This window comes from Cavia porcellus, unplaced genomic scaffold, assembly GCF_034190915.1.
Source record: "Cavia porcellus strain 051 isolate PalLab524CR breed Dunkin Hartley unplaced genomic scaffold, mCavPor4.1 scaffold_1, whole genome shotgun sequence".
NCBI lineage: Eukaryota > Metazoa > Chordata > Mammalia > Rodentia > Caviidae > Cavia > Cavia porcellus.
In genome coordinates this window covers 32,894,375-32,906,775 of record NW_026947484.1, presented here as the reverse complement: position 1 = coordinate 32,906,775, position 12,401 = coordinate 32,894,375, and positions in this window count along the sequence as shown.

The following is a 12,401-nucleotide window of genomic DNA, read 5'->3' as shown; positions in this document are numbered from 1 at the left end:
GGTTCTTTTCTGCAATGTAGTTCCAAGTGTCAGTCTTGCTAGGGGCAGCTGCCTTCCCCTAAACTCCTGACAGGGACTAGGAGTTTGTTGGTTATTCATCTGTCCTCTGGATGTTTCTAAATATCAGTTGAAGCCATTCAGTCTTCAGGTCACATGACAGATAATGTGTAGCCATTTGCTTCTTAGATTCTAATGCCTTGCTCTGGGAATGGATACCTTTAATAACTCTTAGAGGTTAATCACAGATCTTTCAACCAAGACCAACTTCATGTCCATTTATGAACTCAGGTTATGTTCTAGCAATGGACAGATATTGTTTTTTTCATTTCTATGATCATATTTGCACACAAGAATAGAACGAAAATGTCACAAAGGTCAAAACGTCAAATTGCAAATCTTGGGTTCTCAATAATGGGCTGCTGTGTTTAACCACCTCAACTTCTTTTCTCGACTTATAGGAAGGAACAAAATAAAACGTTTTGTGGAGTTTATATTGAAATGAGGTCACGTAAACTAATGACTGCTTGGTATTTTATGACAAGTTTTATAACCTTGGAGTTGCCATAACTTTTGAACGATCATCAATAAAGTTTTATTGTGAAAAGGCTGCCATGTGTCTAAATGCTTCTGCGCTTAGCAAAGCCATGCTGCCCCATTGGCTCCGCTCACAAGCCCCCTTTCACCCCAGTCTTAAAGTCCTCTTCTTTTTTATTGAAGGTTGAAAAGTCTTCAGGTCTATTCTCCTATAGCAGGGTGGCAATGTACATATCTATGACAAGTATTTATTCACTAAATTCTCAAAATGTGCGATAAGACTTCTTAGATTTGAAATTTTGTTAGGCTTTTTAAATGAAAAATGACAGTGGGAGAGTTTACAGTAGTTGGCTGGGGACATATGCGTTTGCATGCTATGCAGCCTGTATTGATATGCCCTAGAGGACTCCCATTAAATAATTAGGCACTTAAAGACGGACAATGGTCTCAAAGACAAACAATAAACTACAGTGCTGAAGACTCTTAGAGCCTATCAGAGGATCTTAATGATTTAGGAGGCCTCGAATTCCACCTAATCTGACTTTTCCTAAAGCAGAACAGTGGCAGGGATTGGAATGGGACGCTCATTTGTTAGATGGTCTCCTAGTACCTCCGCACAAGTTCCAGGGCCGACCAAGGAAGGCAAGTGTGCATCTTACACGGACAACTCTCAGGTTCAAACTCACTGGAATCCTCACACGCCAGCGCCGCCTTGTCCTTGTTAAACACTGGGTGGAAATGGAGCTTGCAATTTGGATGAAAAGAATAGTAACTGCAAACTGTACACAACGAAGCTGCTGCCTTGGGGATTCTTCAGATAGGTGCTCTCCTTCAGACGAAGGATGGGGGCGGGACACGTGGGGAAGGCAGAAATACTATCAGAGGGCTATCGGGAAAGGGCGGGAGAATGAACATGGACGGCACTCGTCCACTCGAGCCGAGAGTGTAAAAGCGGGTCCGGGGTCAGTCAGTCACCCCACACCCCACCCCAGGGAGGCGCTGGGGTCTAGATCTTTCTGTTGCCACACGTACGGAGACCCCTCCCCCGACACCTCCCCAGTTCGCAGTGGCTCTTGGGGAAGGGACTGGTGAACACCGCCCTCTCCTGGATCTCCAGGAACTCAATCCAGCGCTTGGAATTTGCTCCTTCTGGGCTCCGCGTCTTGCACTCTTAGCAGGCGCCCGTGTGCATCCCCTTCCTCCAGGTCGAATCCTCCGGGGCGCTGGACCCCGGATCCCTGCCCTCAGACGGACCTGCAGATCTGAGAGCGAAGTCTTTGCTGAATCCCTGCGGTCAGCTGTAGAAAAGCACAGCAACCCGCAACGCTCCTCCCTAGGCAATGCGCCCCAACCCAACTGGCCCTGCAAACCCGGCCATCCCCACCGCCCCCGCCACTGAGAGGAGGAAACTCCGCAGACCTGCCCCGGACTCCACAGCCTGCTCACTCCCGACCCCTAGGGCTTTCGGAACTCCCTCCTGCTAGGCAAACGCTCTGCCACGGAGCTACCCCTCCAGTTCCTGTCACTGGGTTTGCTGGCCACCCGGAACGTAGTTAGGGGTCCCCGTGGCGAAAAATGACTTAGGGGACAACTGGTTCCCAATTCACCTCTCTTCTCCCACGGGTCACCAACTGAATCCCTAACCTGGACGTTCCCACTAAGGCACAAACAGCAGCCCGCAACCCAACAAATAGCGCTTGGGTAGTCTCCCGAGGAGGCCCTGGGGCAGGACGCGCAGGTGTGGAGTTAGAGGGTGGCCGGAGTGCCAGGGGTCGCGGGATAGTAAGGTCATCCCTGGCCTCGCGCTGCAGCTCAGAGCACTTGGGGAGCAGCGCCGTGGTGTCGCGCCAGGCAGGGCACAGCTCTGTTTCTGGACTTCACCTCTTGGGATTCTGGTGGAGGAAATCGGAGAGCTTCTGCGCAGCGAAGGGCTGTGGCGCCATCTCTCGAGGGAACCTCGTAGAGCTCGCGGTTCCGCAACTGACCAGCGGGCGGCGTCCTCCAGTTAGAGTCAAAGTCCAGTTCGACAGGACCCCCAAATGCATTTAGAATTCTCTGTGATGCAATTACAAAGTACAATGTCAATATTCTTCCCAGTACTGAGAGCAGGATCTCAGCACCCTGGAATGAGCTGGGCACACTCACACTACGCACCGGGTCCCTAGCTAGTGCCCGCAGCATGGGGAAGGAGTGGACGAGCGCGGCCTGCCGGCAACACCGCAGTCCTCCGCCACTTACCAAGGGAACTTTCCTGAAATCTTCTACTCTATGTCCCAAGACTGCTGCAAGAAGTAGAGGGTGACTCACAGGGGCGGGGGATGTTATGTCCTCTCCGGATCCGGGCCCTCCGGATGCAGGCTCCAGAAAACAGGCTGCAGGAGCAGAGAGGCGTTTTTCCGCTCACCCAACTTGAGCAGAGCCATTCTCTGCACTACTGCGGCACCACTACTTTCCTCTTCTTTCATGCCAACAAGGCTTGAGGCTGTTTCAAACAAATTAAACCAAAGAGTAGGAATAAAACCCCAGCCTCTTTAGACATACAGAGAGAAACGTTTCCCGAGTGAGGTTCCTAATGCTAATTACAATCAGCCCGGATCAAGAAGGGGGCCGCCCATTCCTCATTTCTTTCCCCTGGCTTCATCCTTGGTTCCTTTTGAGAATTCGGGCTTCTCTGTTGCTGAACACCGCCCATGTGAATGGGACAATAGCGGAGTAGTAGGTCATTTCTCCTTCTCCACTGGTAGCTGTTTTAAGTCCACCTTTTTACAGTCAGCTAAAGGTGACTGTGAAGGGTGTCTCAAGATGGAATTCAGCAGCTAGATCCTCCTGTGCGCTTATCTGACAAACCACTTTGTAACTACCCCGGGTCTTAGCTAGCCTGGGGAGGCATGTCTGCTTCGTATAGTCTAGATCTTAAGTGTTTCCCAAAGACGGATGTGTTGGCAGCTTGAGAAGTAGTAGAAATCTGAAAGATGGCACCTTATGGGAAGCTTTGGATCACTGGGAATGTGTCCTTGAAGAGGATGCAAGACCTCCAGTCTCTTTTTCTTTCTTGTTTGTGCTCTGGCCATGAGGTGAGCAGCTTTGCTCTGTTTTCTGTTTCCTCCCATGAAGTGGTGCCTTGCAACAGGCTCAAAAACAATGGGGTTGATGGATGTGAAGTGGAAGCTCTGAAACTGTGAGCCAAAATAAACCTTTTCTCTCTATAAATTGCTTACTTCAAGCATTTGTTAATGTACTGGAAAGGTGACACACTGCCTGTTTAAATCGCTAGCAAAGGGGCTATAAATAGTACAAAATGGTGCACTCTGTATTCAATACACATTCTTTTGCGATCCTGCTGTGTGTTAGGTACTGTGCTAGGTGTTAGGAATATAATGACAAAGAAGTTAAGGCCTCATTAACAAGCTGGACCACTTGGGTCCACAATTCAGGTTTCTCTATAGCGCTGTTTCCTAAAGGGAAAGGCAGGTTTTCTTTTCTATCCTTAAATGTCTTCAAATGTTACTATCATCTTTGGAAATAAAGGAAATAAAGATTGCAACAGAAGTGGATTCTCCAGATAAGCTGAAGCCTAGCTTTCAAATTCTTGAACCCCCATGCTGAGGACCAGGCCTCTTATTTGTTTGAATCACTTTGCATGGTATGGTCTCTCCTTATAATGTTATGAAAATAAGAATATCAAAAGGCAGGACAGTGTTCAATCACAGGGGAAAAAATACCCATAAACAGTCTCAGGCAATGGTTTCTCACAATGATGTCCTGTTATAACAGAAAAAACCCTGCACAAGTTAGTACCCAGTCAGCAGGGCAGGGATGCCTGTCTGCTTATCTCTCTGGTTTTCTCCCCTCATTCACATGAGTCTTTGATGACCTGTTGAAGATGTTCCACTGGGGCATCTAAACAAAGATGTTTGAGAGACCCACTCTGTACCTCTTCAACACAGAACTGGAGGAGCACCAAAGACCACCTTTGGCTTTGGATAACAGATGTGTTAGTTAGCTTTTCCTTGCTGTGACAAAATATCCCATTAATAACTGAAAGCAAGAAAGGTTTGGTTTGGGTCAAGTTTTTAGGGATTTTAGTCCAGGGTCCCTGGTCTGCATTACTTCTGGGTCCATGGTGAGGCAGAAGAACATCATGTGGGAAACATGGAGTGGCTCTTGGCTCACTTCGCAGCAAAGAAGGAGGGAGGGAAAGACAGAGAGAAGGAAGAGGGGAAGGACAGGAAACAAAATATAGCCCCAAGATTCTGCCGCAGAGACCTATATCCCCCAGCTAGGCTTCACCTAATAGCCTATTCAGCTGTGAGCTCTTTGGTGGATTAGCCACTGATGCGGTCAGCATCCTCATGATCCAGTCACTTCCCCAAAGCCCATAACCCTGCCTTTGGTGAGCAGTTTACATTCAAACTGGGATATCGAGCACCAGCTTTTCCTTAGAGCCCTTCTGCACGGGGAACTGAATGTCCTGGTGCCTTTAGTTCCAGGATTCCTTGCTTTATCTTTCTTCTGCCACCCTTTCCAGAGGACTCACTATCAAACCTTGCAAAGGCTTATGGCTTGTGCCTTCCATTTAAGGGCACAATACATTTAATTTCCTTTTTTGATAAGACTGCTGGAATGAAGAAATACTTATACCTCACATTTACATGGTTTGCAGTTTTGTAAAGCACATTTACATATATCATTTCTTTTATTAATCTTGATAAACTTCACTTCTTTTTTTTTTTTTTTTTGTCTTTTTCCTTTTTAATCGGTACCAGGGATCAAACTCACGACTGCCTGCTTGCAAGGCAGGTGCTTATGCCGCTGAGCTAAATCCCCAGCCCCTAAACTTCACTTCTTGATAACCTTCACATGGGAATTCTGAGGCCCAGAAAAATAGTGATGTTTGTCCACAATGGAAGGCATCAGAGCTGATATAGCTATAGGCTATTGGCTTGCATTCTAGTAAAGTGTTTTTTGTTTGTTTCTTTATAGTTTAGTCTCTCTCTCTCTTTTTTTTTCATCTACTATGCTGTGGGTTCATAGGGAATAGATTTAGGTATTTCAGGCTTCTTTCCATCAATTCTGACAACATGTGCTTCACTGAGCAGATCAGACTGGTGCATCTGTTGAACCCAGGTAAGTTCCTCTTGGATTTTCTACCTTTTATTTTAATTTTGCTTTATGTGTTTCAAGTAACTATTTTGACTCCTAGTGCTTCACATGATAAATATACACATTTAGTCACCTGGCAAATATCTTGCCCTTAATCTGATGGTTTACAACAATGTGCTGCTATAGAGGCTTCCAGTTTTGCACATTAATATTTATAGGGACTTTCTTTTTGAACAGTATCTATTCCCTTAATCTCTAAATTATCGCCTTTCTTGTAGATTCACATATATGTGAACAGAGGAAAAACCTCATATTTCCTAAAAGGCTTAGAAGACACAATCAATAGCTCTCTTTACCCTCTTCATGTGTGTCATTTTGGCAGGTTACCAGAGATGATGGATCTTCTGAGAGTGTTCACCTATCTTTTGTGGTAATCTTGGGGCCAATATACCCTAGGTAATATAATTTCCATTATATTGGAAATGAGTGGCTTATTTATTCATCCTCTGAAATATGGTTCATGGGTGAGGAGCTATGCTTAGTTCTGAAGATGGAAAGATAGACCAATGCCCTTAGAGAACTAAGCTGTGGGGCTGGGGATTTAGCTCAGTGGCATAAGCACCTGCCTTGCAAGCAGGTGGTCATGAGTTTGATCCCCGGTACCGATAAAAATGAAAAAGACACACACACACACACACACACACACACACAAAGAACTAAGCTGTGTGAGGTAAGAGACATGTGAATATATAATGGCAGTGTTATGGTTTATGTCAGATGGCTTACCCAAGTCTCATGCAATCTTGGATGCATACGAATCTAGCATTTGTGATTGGTTCATTGTCTGGCTCTAGGATTGGTGATGTGAATGCTGTACCCACCAAGGGGTGGATCCAGCATACAGTGTAAAGGAGGAAGGAAGGCATGTCTTTCTCTTTTTGATGTTTGTGTTTGCTGTTTGTGTTTGCTGCCATGAACCGCTGCCCCTCAGCCATGTCATTTTGCCTTGGAGCCAAATGAGTCTGACTGAGTACGGACTGAAACTGAAACCTCTAAAACTGTAAGCTAAATAAACCTTCCCTTCCTTCTTTTTGGTTGTCAGGTATTTTGTCTCAGCAACAAAAGAAAAGAAACCAAGACAAGCAGCAAAGCAGTAATATAAGCAAGGCAGAACAGGGTTAGCATGTGAGCATGCCCTTACATTTGTGGACAACAGGAAAGACAAGAAATTTATGAAAGGATACAATTAATATACAAAATATTTTAATAGGCAAGCATAATTGATCATGGTAGACATTAATCAATATATAGGTACGTAGAAAATTCTGCACTCAGAACAAAATAATTGCACCAGTGTATGAGGGTACTGTCTGACATGATAGAATGGATAAACTGAAGTCTACATTTCAAGCTTCTTGTGAGCCTAGAATAATAATATTCTTAGTTTGTGTTAAAAGATATGAAGTATTTAGGGGCTGGGGATTTAGCTCAGAGCCATGAGCACCTGCCTTGCAAGCAGGCAGTCATGAGTTCGATCCCTGGTACTGATAAAAACGAAAAAGACAAAAAAGAAATGAAGTATATGACATAAAAATGATTATTCTTTATTAATGGGATAGGAATGCCTCTTTCTGGCCCTCTACATGTTAGCAGAGAGGGTGACCCGGGGAATATAAGTACAAAGGGTACACACAAAAATGGTAAGGGACCCTAACCTAAGATACAGGAATGACTTACTGATTGGGATTGTTGATAGAAATCAGAAGACTCAGAAAATATGACACAACTCCTCTCAAATATTTGAAGGGGTCTCATGTAGAAAAAATGTAAAAGTTAACTCTGTCAACGAGACAAGAACAGGTTTCTCAGTTTATAATCTTGAGACTGGCAGACAAAAGTCATCCTCTTGTGGTCTGACTATCTTTCCCTAGGTGGGTTCTGAGCTCCATGAATGCAAGGAGCTCAATCCAACACCTCTCATGTCTGCTCTATAATCTAAGTGCCTTGTTCATAGAAGGCAGTCAGTGAAATTCTGATGTAGGAGCAAATCAGTAAATATTCCATGTGGCTCTAAAGAACACATCTGAGAGTTCAGGGAAGAAGTGCAGAACTAAATGACAAATGAATCCAACTAATTTGACTTTAAATTAGAATCATTAATGCCCCTTAATGTGATTCAAAATTTGTACTTCAACCAGAGCTCACGTCACAAGAAACTTTCAGTGACCTTAAACATTTTTTCTGGAGAAATTCTTAAATATAGACGTTAATAGACTTTATCGCCTTTGTATAGCTTTCTTCTGAAAATAAAAAGAATATACAAAGGTTAAATCAGATTTTATTTTATTTAAGCTGAAATTTAGACCTGTGAAGTGGTCTAAGCCACGTATTAGGAAAAAGTTGTCTAAGTTTATCCTTCAATGAGTTTCAGGATTTTTCAAAGGAACCACTTACATATTGTGCAAAGAAGGTAATGATACATTTTGATTATGGAACTGAAGAAGCTCTGAGTACTCCTAGGGTACTGGTCAGCTCAGTCTTTGATCTTATAACTTATTTCATCCAGATGTAATACCAATATGTCCTGACTAAATTATATAAAATTATATAAAACTAAAAGTGGATGAAGCAACCTCCAGCTTTTATCAAACTCCAAGCTGTTGTTTTTTTCTTATACGTCATGTTTTGCTGATTTCTCTCTACTGATCTATGCTGTTTTAGCAAGCAGCATCTCTCTTAACTATATATGCTGCAATTTGTCAGCAGATTTGGAGTTCTAAAGACAGAAGAGAAATGATAGGGAATGTCATTCAGGTACCAAGAGATGCCAAACACTGCCTGGTAAAATGCTCACAATTTTCTTATCCTGCCAGTGTCAAGAAAGGTACATACACCAATTCTTCCTATTTCTTTTCCTTAATACACCTAAAAATATTTGTGGATTACCAAAAAATGTGAGGAAGAGTAAACATAATGGTTGATACATTGTGTCAACTTGAAAGTTTACAAAATCTCCACAAATTGTGAGCTAAATAAACCTTTCTTTCCTTAATTTTGGGCATCAGATATTTTGTCCCAACAATGAGAGAAAAGTAACCAAGACAGTAAAGGAAAAGCATCATTAGTCCCACTTTGTGAGGAGGAATATACTTTTATCCTCTCTTCCATTCTTAACCCAGTGGCCAAAATTAGTACCTGAACAGTTGTTTAACTGTTGCATGTAATGATCTCAATGAAAAGCACATAAACAATAAAATTAAAGCTAATGTTTTTGAATATGTCCTTTGTGCTGAGCATCAAGCATCAAACTGAGCACGTGACACTTCTTACCTCATTTCATCCTCACAGCAATGCCATTTTCCCATCTTTTCCTCCCATGTGGAACTTGCATTGGTTTTAGAGAGTGATAAATACACCCTTGTTCTTTGTATCTTTTTTGTGACTATCTGAGAAAAAGCTGTTCCAAGAAAGCATACCTTTAAAATTGTTGGTGTTGGAAATGCTTAGAGGTCAGAGCCAAGTGTGGGTGCACATGTGCGGCTCACATTGTGAGCATAATGTGGCCTCTGGCCACTTCATGTGCCTTGCAGAACTAGTGTTATTTTCTGTGTCAGAGAAAGCCTTAAGGCTTCATTCAGCTGTTTGTCAGCAATAGCACACAAGATGTTAAAACTTCTCTTAATTTGGGTGCACAGTTATGATCCAAGAAGTAAATGTGTTATGTTTTGACCTCAGTTATTCATGCTTCTCCCATTGTCAAGCTGAGAATTAAAAACACAAGGTGTCCACCTGATGGCCACGCCTGCCCCAAACAGTTGTGCCACACATTAGCTTTAACTAACCAGGTTACTTGGTCTGTACAGTGTCTATATTTCTGAGAGTAAAATAATTACGAGGAGGAAGGAAATTTTGGGGGAGCATTCGGTGTGTGGTTCATTGGTTAGATGTTGATAGGAGAGTAAGGAATACAAGACAAAGATCAAAACAAAGGAAACAGAGACTGGAGTTCACAAAGTAAACTCTCAAGAGAACTGTTAAGTTTTTTTTATTACAGAAGCAGTACACATGGTAGTAAGTTAGGAGATAAAGAAAAACACATTTAAAAACTAAAACATTTCAAATCCTTTGTGTGTGTGTGCTACATCAGATTACACTATACTTGCTTTTTCAGTCAATAGTCACTACCTTCTACTTTAGGATATTTTTAATTTTCATCCCACAAAACACATAGGTCAAATTCAGATTTCTCAGTGATTTCAAAATATCCTTTGTGGGATCTAATCCAAGACCCCTCTGGCCTTGGTTCTCTCCCTGATGTCTTCATTTAAACCTAACACAGTCTACAACAGAGTGCTTGGAGAGACTTAGTCATCCTGCAGTGTGTCACATCTTTGTGGGCATTTGCTGTTTCCTCATGGAGTTGTTTAGTCTGCTCATCTCCCTCCCACATCTCTTCTGAATGGAAGTCTGACCTTTTATTTGACGAGTTAGGATAGGAGACAATGTGTAGCTTAACATTTTGTGACAATATAATATGATGACTGCTATGAGAAATGCCGGGCAAGGGCTGGAGATGTGGCTCAGTTGTGGACAGCCAGCCTAGCACACGTGAGGCCCTGCATTCAATCTCCACTACTAAAAAGGAAAGAGCAAGAACAGTACTTATGTGTAAGAGTACACAGGATGAATGCTAGGAAGCAGGGCAGAAAAGACGCAGTGGAAGGGCTGTGGTGTTGGAGCTGAAAGATACTGTTATGATGTGTAGAAGAAGAGATATTTTTGGGAGTCCCCAAGAAATCAATGGGAAATGTTACATGAGAAATAAGTTCCAGTATGAGCCAATAAAGGTGAAGAATCATTGCAATATGAGCATAAGTATGAATGTGATTTAATTATATCCCTAGGCTGCTAACATTTGGATTATACCTGGAAAGATGTCTAAGACATATTATGATAAAGTAATGCATGCACTTGGTTTAGAAAACCACATGGATTAAGGACAGATTTGTAATATAAAGAGCAAAATATTCCTTTTTCTAACATATTGTCTCCCTTCTTTTATTGCTAATAGTTTCTGCTTCAGATTCTTTATGACAATTATTATTATAATTTTAAAATATATAATTATGCATCTATTCCTTATTTTTTCTTCTTTTTAATTTCATTTAAGGAGAAAAAGAAAAAAAGCAGAGAAAGGGTACAAGTTATACAGATTTACAGAAAAAAATAAACAGTAGGAAATCACTAATTAATGGATTACATAGTGTCATCTTAGAAATAATTGTTCAAGTTACAAAATTAAAGCTTATAAAGTGGACATTCCAACAGTGAGATTGCAAACAGTTCTGTTCAATGATCCAACAAAACTCAGTAATATCATTATCTATCTTATACACTTAAATATATATGCAGTTATATCGTTTAGAGCACTTTCTTTTCCTCTCTTTTGTACAATGACAATTACACAATTTGGGTTTTGTTGCTCCCACAGTTCTTATTACTTTTTTGGAAGAGAGTAGAACCAAATGTGACAAAGTTCGTTCTTGGGTCAGCAGGGCATATCTCCTCTTGCTTATGATTCCTTACTCCGCACCATTCCTGAATTCTAAGCTGGGTCTTTGAGAGAGCCTCCGTAGCTGCTGCTATTTGTCCACCATGTTCTCCGAAGTTGATCTTCCTTATTTTTTCAAATCCAGGTATTATCAGTTGGTCTTTAGATATAAAAAGATGAGAAACCTGAAACTTCAGTGGTTTTTCCTCCTTCTGCTTAACTTCTACTAAATTCATATTTATAGTAATTATGTTTTCCTTTTTAAAATTACAAGCATCTTAAACCATAACTTACTGTTCTATTCCTTTACTATAGGTTGATTATAATAATTAAAAAACCTACATGAAATATAAAATTATCATTACATGACTTTAAATCTTTCTAGAAATAAATGGTGTTACTGAATCAACATTTGAAGAAACTCTTACTGAGATTGGAATACTGTGCCACAAAACAAGAATGGTCCCTGCACTTCTGTCTAAAGAATCAATTTTCTGTAAATGACTCCTGAAAATTTTTGTGGGTCAGATCAACAAGCCAAAGTTTCTCACGTCACCTGTTTTCTTCTTTCTTTGCTTTTTGTTGGATTTTGCCTGGTTGCTTCACAAGTAATTTTTTTTCTTATTGTTTGTGTGATTACCTAACTTACTGGAATCATATGTGTCTTCACGTGCTTTCTTTAGCCTTTAGGCTTAATTAATACTCAGCCAGATACAGAAAATTAGGCTGAGAAGAGTTCCCCTCACAGCTGTGGAGCCCCTGTTCCTTGTCTCCTGTGCTGCACGTGCTGATGTGAGACTGTTCCTCAACCACTGCCACTTCTGGTAGACCCTTCCCGTGGAGTGAACGTTTTCATGAAGGGTTTCAGGATAGCTCCACCTTTTTCCTTTAAGCCTTGAAAGAGACTCAAACTTAAACTTGGAGTTGCTTTTCATGGTTTCCAACTCCCTCACCCAACAGCCCTCCCGGATTTAATGCCAAAGTCTTTTGCAAAGCAAATCTACCCAACTTATTATTCTGTTTAACAGCCAGAGATAAAGCTCCATCCATCTCAGCTGTACATAAAGAACTGTGGACTAATCCTGGGCTCCTCTGTAATCCAATTCGGAGTTATAATCACCCGGGGAGCAAGCTTGCAGTGGCCAGTCTTTACCTCTGAAGTTCGGGCTTCTGTCATCTGGTTGTGACTTCCCACTTGTCAGAGGTCTTTTCT